Genomic DNA, 13,186 nt, shown 5'->3' on the forward strand with positions numbered 1-13,186 from the left:
TATTCTTTAATAGCTCATATACTGTAAGCCTGCCAAAGAAATGCACCAAAATCCCCTATCTCCTTATCCATTTCCTCCTGTGTACTGCAAATTTCCACCTATAATTGGAGTGCAGTAAATCAGTGCAGGCTTCTCCAGCTTGTTAGGGATCATTTGACCAGAGATCAGTGGCAGGATCACTGATATGGGTGAATATATTATTAGATGTGTATGTAATTAGTGGATCCTTATTCTGCACCTATAGCCATAGCTGGTGTGTGTAGACTGGGAGTGACTTGGCTCAGTCCTTTCATTTACATCGCTTCTTCCTCCAAGCCATGTGTCTGCAGCTGACTGTACAGTGGGGGCGTGGCCGCAGAGAGCACCCCTGTCAAGAACTGCTCGCTGGGATTGGCCCTTAACGGGGTGGGCGTGGCCTGACGCAGCAGCAGCTGGACAGGCTGTACAGCGCTCTGGGGCTGAGCATCTGGAAAGGGGCTGGCTGAGTGCGCGCCGTTCATTGGCTGTGGATGGGGGCGCCCGCTGCCTACAATAAAGTGAATGGGAAGCAGTCCGCCTGGAATCTCCTCCACTCTCTGTGCATGTCACAAAGCACACTAACCAGGATCACAGGAGGACTAAACTATTACAGCAGCACACAAACACAGCCTATCTATTCTCATCCAGCACAGGACACATTCTTCTCCAAGCAGGATTAGTCCAGGAGCCCTCTGAACCCCAACGGTAAGTGCACCTTTCTGTATAATACATGTACAATCCGGAGCATCACATACATGGAGCGATCTATACTACTCCTGCAGAGACAGTACCGTGTGACTATGAGAAGTCGAGGACTGAAGGGAAAAAGTTAGCTTTCTCTGTGATTGTCAAAGATCCTTCTGCTATAAGTGCATGGAAGTCAGCCAATATCTGATCTGATCGAGGGGATTGCTTATGGTGGCCAGACACACTTCTATAAATGATCGATTTCTTTTCTGATCTCTCCCCATAGGAATAATCGATAGGAATTTCTGATTGATCTCTCCCCATAGGAATAATCGATAGGAATTTCTGATTGATCTCTCCCCATAGGAATAATCGATAGGAATTTCTGATTGATCTCTCCCCATAGGAATAATCGATAGGAATTTCTGATTGATCTCTCACCATAGGAATAATCGATAGGAATTTATTTTCTGATTTATCTCGTCCTACCTACAACTTATTTAATGATCCCTGGTCACCTGTGGTGGCCATACACGCTTCAATAAATTATTGATTTCTTTTCTGCTTGATCTCTCCCCATAGGAATAATCGATAGGAATTTCTGATTGATCTCTCACCATAGGAATAACCTATAGGAATTTCTGATTGATCTCTCACCATAGGAATAATCAATAGGAATTTCTGATTGATCTTTCACCATAGGAATGATCAATAGGAATTTCTGATTGATCTCTCACCATAGGAATAATCGATAGAAATGTATTTTCTGATTGATCCCTCCCCGTAGGAATAATCTATAGTCGACAACCTATTCGATGATCTCTAGTCACTTATGGTGGCCATGCACACTTTCAGAAATGTTTAATTTATTTTCTGATAATCTCTCCCCATAGGAATAATCGATCTGTAGTCAACAATCTATTTGATGATCCCTAGTCACCTATAGTGGCCATGCACACTTCTATAAATGATCGATTTCTTTTCTGATCGAGCTCTCTCTCTATTAGAATAATCAATAGGAATTTATTTTCAGATCAATCTCTCCCTTATAGGAATAATCATTAGGAATTCATTTCTTGATATTTTTCTCCACACAGGAAAAATAGACCTGTAGTGGGCAACTAACTTATGGAACCCATAAATGCTTCATAAATGACCTTGTTTTTTCTTCCTGATCAATCTCCCCGATAAGAATAATCAATCTTTAGTCCACAATCTATTCAATTATCCCTAGTCACTCATGGTGGCCATATACGCTTTCATAAGTGATCGGTTTATTTTCTGGTTAATCTCTTCTGATAGGAATAAGCAATCTATAGTAGACAAACAATTCAATTGATATGGAAGTGGATTTCGATCAATCGCTAGGAGATATTATAATAAGTCATTGATTGTATCTCTAATTTCACTATGCAACCTCATAATCTGATGACTCGAAATACCTTCAGATTTTGTTCAAATATCGTCTAAATCAAAGGGAAGTTATGCCTATTCCATGGTTTGCCAAATCGATACTTTTGATGTAATCACACATGGATTGGATAATACAAATCGAAGCACCTATGGCTACCATTAAGATCACCATGCACATTACAGTCTGATTGTACAATCACCTTGGATCTGTTTTGTACAAGGACCTGCCTGATTGGATACAGATTGATTGGATAGTTTAGATAGGTCCCCATAGCGTTAGTAGATCTAAAGTTGATTGTACAGTAATATAATGGTCAGATTGTTACATGTATAGTGAGCCTAAAGCTGGCTACACACTGTACAATTTATATACAATTTTCTTGTACAACTTTCCTTGAGATACAATAAGAGGCCAAACCCAAACGCTTTCAAATTGTATGCATTCATGCAGGCCCTTGCACTATGTAGTTGAAGGTAAATCTAAAGGAAAGCGAACAACAAAAATTGTATGTGTTTCCAGCTTTAGGCTGACCATACACTATACAATCTAATTGTCCTTTAGATCTAGATTTGACAAGATAGTGTAAGGGCCTGTCTTATTTAATACAAAATCGGGTGGAATGTTTAGGTCTGTCCTTAAATAACATAGTTTTGGTAGATCCAAGGGAGATTGTACAATCAGATTGTAATGAGTGGGGATGAGGAGATGAAGAAGAGTTCTGTCTGTGGCTGAGATCAGCAGCTAACATAGAAACACTGTGTAGACAGCTGCTGGAGAAATGATATTTATACAAAGATCGGACTCCTGTTTATAGTAGAAGTGAGCAATTCTTGGACGCCACAGAAAACTATTTATCTGGGGGTCATATCCTCTGCTACGAACACAAACATCAGCAATCTGGGTGACACCGATCTGTGCAATCCGAACTCTTCCTGCGCTCAGTGACACGCACAGCCCATACACTTCATCCGACTAATACATTGTCATAAAAATTCCATACCGAAATAAATAGGTCTCCTCTCTCTCCAGGACAAGCAGTGTCGCCGGCATGGCTACGCTTAGTACATTAGGCCGGGCTTTATGGACTGGTGTAGCACTTCCAGCACATTTTATAGTCATCCCAATTGCAGATTTGTTTACAATCCTTTAGTATAACAGCTGCAGTATTGAAAGATCTCCCAGCGGAGCAGCTGCTGCAGCCTGACATGCCAGGAGAGAGCCAGGAGCAGAGCCATAAACTTCCTATACATGTGTGCATGTGCCGAGAGATGTATATACAGACACATTCTTCTAGGGGACACTATATATCACATACAGGTCTCTACAAACTACAAGTTCAATCTGATTAGAAAATCAGCTAAAATAGTACAGACATTGGATGGCATTACTTTAATTGCCAGTAATACAAGGTGAATCATTGCAGATATATATATATATATATATATATATATATATATATATATATATATATATATATATATATATATAATATAATTATTATTATTATACTATATATAATATTTGATTGATAGGTGTATAATAGGCTCGGAATTGTAAAAGTACACATATGCCACCAGACCTTGAATTTATTATTAATACTGATAAACAAGTGCAGAAAGAATAAATATATGTAATTACATGTAATAGATATATAGAAGGAGCAGAACTGTAAGAATAAATGTATGAAAATATCACATTTAATATCAGAAATAATAGATGTAGAGGGGACAGAACTGCAAGAATAAATGAATGAACTTATATATTACAACTATCAGCAATAATAGAGGTACAGAAGGGGCAAAACTGGAAGAATAAATACAGTATGTGTAAATATTCATTACATTTATTTATTTCATTGATATACTGTATATTAGGTGTATAATTGTAAGAATAAATGTAAGTAACTATTTATTACATTTAATATTACAGAAGGGAAAAAAAACTAAGAATAAATATATGAAAATATACATTACATTTTATATCATCATTAATAGAGCTACAGAAGGGACAGAACTGTGAACATTAATGTATGTAAATGTATTTTACATTAATATCAGCACTAAAAGATGTATAGTAGGTGTACAGTTGTAAGAATAAATATATGTAACTATGTATTACATTTAATAACAGCATTGATAGAGGCATAATAGGTGCAGAACTGCAAGAATAAATATATATAATCATGTTTTACATTATATCAGCATCAACAGATATATAAGTGCAGACCTTCAAAATGACATATATGTAACTATGTATTATGTTTAATATAAGCATCAAGAAATACATAATAGGTGCAGAGCTCAAATTAAATACGTGCTATGTATTATAAAAATGCCAGCGTGCCAGCATTAACAGGTGTTTATTAAGTGTATTAGTGGGTGTACCACAGCTGCAGAACTGTAACTATATACATGTTCAAATATACAATATATATATATATATATATATATATATATATATATATATATATATATATATATATATATATATATATGTGTGTGTGTGTAATGCCAGCAATAATAGATGTATAACTGTAAACATTTGTAATTATGCACTATATTTATTGCCTTATTAGCAGCCCTCATGCTTGACTATAGAAACACATCTATGTAACTAGGTATTACAGTTAATATCAGCATTACTAAATACTTATATCTATGTATTACATTTAATACCAGCATCGATAGAGATATTAATGCAGAACTGCAGAAATGCATGCATATAAACATACATATTGCATTTATTACCAGAATTCCTAATGGATGTATACATGTAGAACTCTAAAACTACATTACACGTGTTTCTCAAAAAAACAAACAAAAACAAAACTATATATATATATATATATATATATATATATATATATATATATATATATATATATTAGTGTCAGTTTTTCCTACCATTGATCTGCCAATTACATGTCTCAGTAGTATGGAGTATAATGATGCCCCTAAACTTATTTGTATATTTGCTGATCTACAGATGAATTGTATGGGCGATGTGACTGGTGTGTGGGCAGCTTTGGCTGGATGCTGTCAGATTGATTGACAGATGGGTGAAATCTATCAGAGAGCTGACTTTCTCTGGTTGGGTTGCAGCTGTGTGAGTGTGGGCTCCCATGAGACTGAAGTTTGCTATATTTCAGGAGTTTAGTAAATGCCTGTCCGATTGGGCACACCTGTCACCCCAGCAGTCCCCCAGCTACAATTTATGAATGTTACAGGAAGGAAATGATGGCTAAAATCTGTTCTTGAATTTTTCATGATTTAACAGGAAGCAGATCTTGTGGTGGTCGGGGTGAGATTACCACCCACGGATAGCAGAGTCCCCAGTGGGGTACACAGTGCTGCCCTGGCCCTCAGCGATCAGTCATTCTGGCAGTCCACAGAGCAGAGCTGTCACCTCACTGGAGGGCTAACATTGACCCTTTCCTTACCCTGACAGCCTGGGTCTAATGGGGTCCTCATTAGCTGGGCTAGAAAGGAAAGTGTTAAACCCTCTATATACTTCTACTACAGGTCAGCCACAGGGGCTATAAATCTGCTCTGTTATTACACTTGTGATAGGTTTCCGCTTGTGTTATCATTTATAGGATCCCTTGTGTATATATGCAGTCTGTTGCCTGAAACATTTTCCATAAGGAACTATAAAATATTTTTTAAATATATATAAATATATACTTTATATATTTTGAAAAAAAATTGTTTTAGTATGTCTGATTATTAGCATTATTTTACATTCACGATTTGCCATGAAATCAAACAAAAAAAGATATCACATCATTTATAATTCAGTCTATACCTAGATCAAAGAAAATGTGTTTTCCAGCAAAAAAAATGTGTTTATAAATCAATTCATTTTATTTTATAATGGGATAGCCGTTTATTTCACAAACTGCAACATGTTTGCTCGTTTTTTTTTTTCTTCTTCTTACAAAGTAATCTCATATGACAGCAGGGAAATCTATGGTCACAAAATAAATGTAATCATAAAAACAGATGAAGATTGGGGAGTTTTTGTAGATTTTCACAATTAGAATGTATTCCGGGCCACAGATAGGAATATTCACATTATTATATAATTGCTTTTATATGATCCATAGGATTAGTATAACAATCTATAATGATCTGTTATAAATTCGGATAATTCAATCCTGAGTGTGATCTGATGGTAGATTTGTGATCTGATGGTAGATTTGCGATACATTTGTGATCAGATGCTGGAATTGTATTTATTTTCGGTAGAAATGTCCTTACTATTTCTCATAGATCGGGTGTTATAGGCATTCTGCTCTGATTAGGGAATACACTTTAATAATCATAGTGACATTTCATGACAATCATGCATTCTGCAGAATAAACCGTTTACTGTCCATTGCACATCAATAACTGTCATTTCTTAGTCGGCTATTCTCTGTTATTTCGGACATGTGAAAGACTTGCAGAGCTCACTCAGTTTAAGCCGTGATCTACTTAAGAAATGATAGATGCCTGGTGTATATCCATCTATCTAGTTGGGAGATGAGAGATGAGGGTGTGGATCCCAATTAATAATCTGATCCTCAGAGATAATGACAATCTGAGCACTGCTATGGGGGGCAGTGAAAAGAAACAATGACACCTACTTGGCCTTATGTACTTTTGAAAGATCAAGAGGCTTGGAAAATTATCATCTTTATTTTTAATGATATTTATGCATTGATGTATCATGTAAATGTGTTTCTGGGTTTATGCTAATGTATATGTACAATTGTTTTATATATGTATATAGATATATATATATATATAGATATAGATGTAGATATATATCTATATCTATATAGATCTATATATCTATATAGATATATCTATATCTATATATCTATATCTATATCTATATCTATATATATATCTATCTATCTATAGATCTATATAGATATATATATATATATATCTATATGTAGATATATATATCTATATAGATAGATAGATAGATTTTATAATGTTTATTTATTTTTTTATTTTTGTATATTTGAATATGTATATAGTTACACTTCTCCAGCTGTGGTATACATATATATATACACTCAGATATATATATATATATATATTCATAGCTAACATATGGAATAATCCTAGTATATTGAACACATTTTTTTATACAATAATAATAGTTTTCATACAGTTACTAAATACATCTTGTGCACACCTTTGCAAAGGATTAGGCCACCTTGTAAATGTCCAGTGATGGTAAAAATGCAGTTTCTATGAGCTGACATCCCAAGTTATATGTGCTGCATACTTTGGCCCTTTATCTAAGAGCAGATCTCAGCAGCAGGCACAATAGAAAGTTTTCTGCTGGGAACAAAAGCTGCGATGTGATCTGGGTTCAGCTCTGGTCATCAAGAGAACTGACAGCTGCAGGTGCTGGGCACTCTCACACAGGATCCAGGGGCCCCATGGGCTGGTGGAAGGGCTGCCTGAGACACAGCTTCATCTACTAACTGCTGCAGGCACCATGGAAAGCATTTATCAAACATTCAACTGTTTGCTACAGATCATTCCCCAACAGTTATGTGCTTTATAGTTACATCCAGCTTCTTATTCACTTCAGCAATGAATGTTAAACATTGAAGAACTGCTAACTACAGTATATAATAATAATAATAATAATAATAATTACATAGTTACAAAGTTAATCATAGCTGAAAAAAGTCCATCCAGTTCAACCAACAGAGGAAAAAATCAAAAACAAAATAACATACACACAAATAGAAAACCTCCATATACACAATCCTATATCCACAGTTGATCCAGAGGACGGCAGAAAACCCAAATGATTCAATTTGCTCCAGCTAGGGAAAAAATTCCTCCCTGATCCCCCGAGAAGCAATCGTATATTCCTGGGCCACATTTACCTATAAATATTGGTATCCAGTTATATCATGTGCATAATAATAAGAACAATAAATATATATATTGTATATATATATATATATATATATATATAAATATATTTTTTTTTTAATGATTATTATTATATAGTTATCTAATATATATATATATATATATATATATATATATATATATATATATCTCTTAAACAATATTATCTATGTGTACATGTATGATGCGTGTATACCAGTGATGAGTTCCATGCCTATTAAGCATACAGGGGTTGATTTGCTAAGGCTACATTCACACCTGAGCGTTTAAAAGTTGCGCATTTTTACAGCAATTTTACCGCGATTTTGCCGTATTTTTGCCACGATTTTGTTCAGGTCACCAATATAAAAGGCAGGAAAAAGCCTGTAATCTGCCCCAAAGAAGCTCATGTTCTTTTTTGAGCTTTCAGGCATTTTGCTTCAGGTAACAAAACGCTCAGAACAGGTGCCATTGAAATGAATGGGATTTTGCATGTTGGGTGTTTTTCAGGTGTTTTTTTCGGGCGTTTTACAAGCGTTTTATGAGCTGAAATCGCCCAGGTGTGAATGCAGCCTAAAACTGGAGAGTGCAAAATCTGGTGCAGCTCTGCATAGAAACCAATCGGCTTCCAGGTTTTTTTTTGTTGTTGTAAAAGCTTAGCTGAACAAGCTGAAGTTAGAAGTTGATTGGCTACCATGCCCAGCTGCACCAGATTTTGTACTCTCTAGGTTTAGTAAATCAACCCCTACAATCATTTTCCACTCCATCCATACACCCCATGTGTACCAATCGGGCGGCTGTACCAAAGGACTTGAGAATGTTCACTTTAAAAAATTGTTTGAATATTCTCATCAATTACCAAACATGAAAAGCATCTGCACATGACTGGATATTCAAAGGGAACAGTAAATAGGGAAAAATGACACAATTTTTGAGTAAAACCCCTCAAATTGTTTAGTAAATCAGCCTAATATGTACATACTGTAAAGTTAAGTTCACTCAGGCATTAAAAGACAAACTTTTGAGACATCTATAGTGTTTTTGATGTGTTTTGGATGTATGTAGGGGTAAAGACTTGTCTGAGCACCTGTTGTTTATACCATATGCATTGGGCTGTGCTGGGCAGCCTTGGTTACGCAGTCCTAACGCACAGAGAAGGCAATTTGCGTTATGTCCTATTAGTTCGGTTTACAACACTACAGAAAAAAAGTAGAACATGCTGTACTTTTTTTCAGCACAGCATATTGTGACCCAGTTCACTGCTTTGCACGCAGTACATGCCTACTCACCTGTGTGAATGTCTCCATTGAAAACAATGCATCTGTGTTAATATCTGTGAATAACAAATGGTTGTAAATGTGCTTTTTTTCTACCCGTGAGAATGAGGCCTTGTACATCCAATGCCGGTTTTTTACACCAACTGCGGTAAATAAAGATAAATAAAATGTAACTTTGTGACAATTTAGTAGTGATTAAAAAAAAAGAGAAAAGCACAGTGTAGTGCTTCATTTACGACACATCAGCGCCGCTCCTTCCACAGTGTACACCAGCAGCTGTGGTGTGCCTTGTAAAGCCTTGTAAAAAGTTTTTTTTTTTTTGGAAGGACAGCCATTTAAACCAGAGGCTGCTCTAAGCACTGAGCAAATGTTTGATTTTCAAGCGTCTAGAGTGCGTTTGTGGCGTGCTGCGATTGATGTGAATTGAGGCATTTGGCAAGCTTTGCAAGTTTCCAAGGCATGCCAAATTCTGCAAGAGAGATCAAAAACAATGCAAAAAAGCAATTTATGCGTGTAGTAGAGCCTTCATTTTTATGTTACAAAGTGGGCACTGACTTTGAAAAACATTTATAAAACTTTAAGCCCTTATTAATATGACCATAAAATGTTATTGATCATTAGGCAAGGAACAAAAGTTCCTGCGTAAATGATCAGTAAATAGATCTGTTTTTTATTGCTTAAAAAATTGTGCTGTTGTTGGTATACGTGTATACTCATGTCTTCAGACATAGATTTTTGGATTCTGTGTTACGGATCTGAAAGCCGTACATGTTTACTCACCTATGTGAATGTCTCCATTGAAAACAATGTATCTGTGTTTAGATTCGTGAATAAAAAATGGTTGTAAATGAAATTTTTTCCACCCGTGAGAATGGGGCCTTGTAATGTACATCCAATGCCGGTTCCTTACACCGGTGTGAACAAGGCCTAGTTTTAATGCAGAGCAAATGAAGCAGCAATATAGGATGCAACGCACAATAAATATGGAGATTTATGAATACAGGAAAACATTACACAGACACACAGTGGAATTACGTTAATCACACAGAGCTGAGCGGGGTGTGAAAGGAGAGAGGATTTGATAGCTGATCCCAAAAGATATTAACAGGATCTTGTTACAGAAAGTGGTAGTAAGGTTATGTATTTAGAAACAGATACAGCTGCATATTTTAAAAGAGGCACCAGAACACAGATCTCATTTAGTGTGTTTGTACAGTTGCATCGCACATTCATTAGTCGATTATTTGCTTCACCAGTTTATATACTCATTTAAGTGAGCTTATCATCAGAATCCAGTGTTGGCTCTGTCTTCATCGGTCTCTCTCTATCAATCTGTATACCCATCTTCAAGGATGGGAAAGGGGGGCATATTTTAGTAGTATGGAGGCAAAGGACGCACCCTTGCCATACCCCCAGTTGCACAGAACCATGAAAAATAATTACTCAAAAAAATGATTGGGTACACCTACAAGCACTTTCTTCCTCACTATTTATTTTTCCTTTTACAGGCTTTTATTAAAAATAAAAATGAAAAAAATAATAATTTAGAGGTTGGATGAAAATATTAGGATTACCGTACACATTACAATCTTAATGTACAATCTTTTTTTAGGTCTACCAACAAATTAGTAATGCAGAGGCCTGCATCTAAAGATCTAAAGATGGTTGTGCGGAGATTGTAAGATACAATTATAAATGTATGGTGACCCTTAGTGTGGTTTGGGATTTTAGTAGTTAACATTTTTGTTTAATATATTAATATATATCTATACATTCCAACTAAAAGACATATAACTCAGGAATGTGGATGGACATAGGGATTTGATTCCAATAGAAGAACAGTACCTTCAAAAATCAGGGACATTTGTAAGCTATGTATATATATATATATATTGTATGAGTATCTATCTATCTATCTATCTATCTATCTATCTATCTATCTATCTATCTATCTATCTATCTATCTATCTATCTATCTATCTATCTATCTATCTCTATATCTATATATAGATATAGATATAAATATATCTATATCTATATATCTATCTATAGTACAGCTAAATTAAAATAAAAGCAAAATCAAGCACATACCACAGACAAATACAGGGGTTGATTTACTAATATTGGAGAGTGCAAAATCAGGTGCAGCTCTGCATGGTAGCTAATCAGCTAATCAGCTTCTAACTTCAGTTTGTTTAATTAAGCTTTGACAAAAAAAGAATATTAAAAAACTGGTAGCTGATGGTTTCCATGCAGAGCTGCACCAGATTTTTCACTCTCCAGTTTTAATATATCAACCCCACTGTATGTTTGGGGGCCCAAAAACTGTTATCGAACCAAACAGGATGATGAAAAAAATGATGCGGAAACGTGGACCTGAATAAACTAAATTTTTGATTGCTATTTTTGTTGTCAACCTGCCTATTTACAGATTATTTTTCTGCTTGTTTTGTATGTACTGTACCCAGGTCATCACCCTTGGTAGAGCCTGTGGTGGCCACCTCTCCACAATTCTTATCTATATCTTGCATTTACACCCTTTCAGTGCACCACTACCGACTAGCGAACCGATTCAAAGGCAGCGCTGTATCAGAATTATGTAATGTTTATTTATGTGTGCAATCTATAATCACTGTCTGTATCCGTGCCATCTAGTGTTACTTCCAGCAGCCTAGACCGTTTTCTCCGCACCCTGTAAATGGAGCTGTATATTAGTGGGGAATATTGTATAACATATATATATAAGTTGTCAGCACAAGTCAATCTGCATGAGATGATAGAAGTTTCTGTCACCCCTCTGAAAATGGAGAGGTTCATCTCATCACGTGACCTCCTAATAGAGGGAAGGTTATGTGACCTGTCTGTGCATGAACATGTGCATTGATTGAGCTGCCTGGAAATGGGGAGGTGACTTGATGGCTGTTTTCTGTTACCAGGATACACAGACATTTACATCAGGCCGTAGGCATCCTATAATCAGTTTGCATGCAAGATCAGGCTTCATTAGGCCATCAAGGGGTTTCCTTTCCGCCTAAGAGTACAAATCCCAGCTTAAACTTTATATACCTCCAGCATAGCCGAAGAGGCAGTATATTAGAATTATATACCCTTTATGTGGGTGGAGGCCTGTAATAACTGACATATCTATACATGTTGACATGACATCATTAATACACCTCATGCATAATGTATTGTGTATCTACTTGCCTCTTGCTAATTGTTTTTGCTTTTGTTTTGAACAAAAGTGGGGAAATATTAGACTCTCATTCAGGTATTAAAGGCCAACTTCAGGAATCCAAAAAAAATCTACTTTTGCAGTGCAGCTCCCCCCTCCCTCCCCAACCCCTTTCTCTCCTCCAAGGGTTAAATGCTTGCTGTGTTTAGGGGTGCTGGAAAAAAAGAAATACTTACCTTTTTCTGCATGATCACTCCCCAATAGATTTCTCGCTAAGCCGCTCACAGCCGTGGATGCATGTTTATCCCCTCCATGTCCAGTGCAGGGTTGCTAGCCCTACATTGTACATGATGATGCTGAGAGGCTGCCCACAGCATTTTTGGAGGAAGAAAGCAGCAGTGAAACCGTCCAGAATGGGGGATAGGATAAGTAATAATGCCTCTTTCTGTACCCTCTAGCCCAGGGGTCTCCAAACTTTTTTTATCAAATTGCCAAATTACTGTTCTTCAGACTTTAGGGGGGCTGGATTGTGGCCAGTGAAAGTAATATCCTGACGTCAGTGGGAGTAAACAATGCCTCAGCCTTGGTGGTTGCTGGGTGTAAAAATGTTACACAGAGCCCGTGGTCAGTATGAGGAGGAATAGTGCCCCATCATTGGTATCAGTGGGAGGAATAGTGCCCCATCATTGGTATCAGTGGGAGGAATAGT

The 13,186-nt window shown here is 36.4% G+C and overlaps 1 protein-coding gene across 1 annotated transcript in view; it reads left to right on the forward strand.

Moving 5' to 3' along the window:
• The first annotated feature begins 455 nt into the window (after positions 1 to 455).
• PITX3 (paired like homeodomain 3) overlaps positions 456 to 13,186 on the forward strand; it is a 140,030-nt gene continuing 127,299 nt past the window's right edge. The window contains exon 1 of the mRNA XM_073595185.1: positions 456 to 723. The gene's annotated coding sequence lies outside the window, so the exon portion shown is untranslated. The remainder of the gene's footprint in view (positions 724 to 13,186) is intronic.

The sequence above is a fragment of the Aquarana catesbeiana genome, linkage group LG08 (genome assembly GCF_042186555.1).
Source record: "Aquarana catesbeiana isolate 2022-GZ linkage group LG08, ASM4218655v1, whole genome shotgun sequence".
NCBI classification, from domain to species: domain Eukaryota; kingdom Metazoa; phylum Chordata; class Amphibia; order Anura; family Ranidae; genus Aquarana; species Aquarana catesbeiana.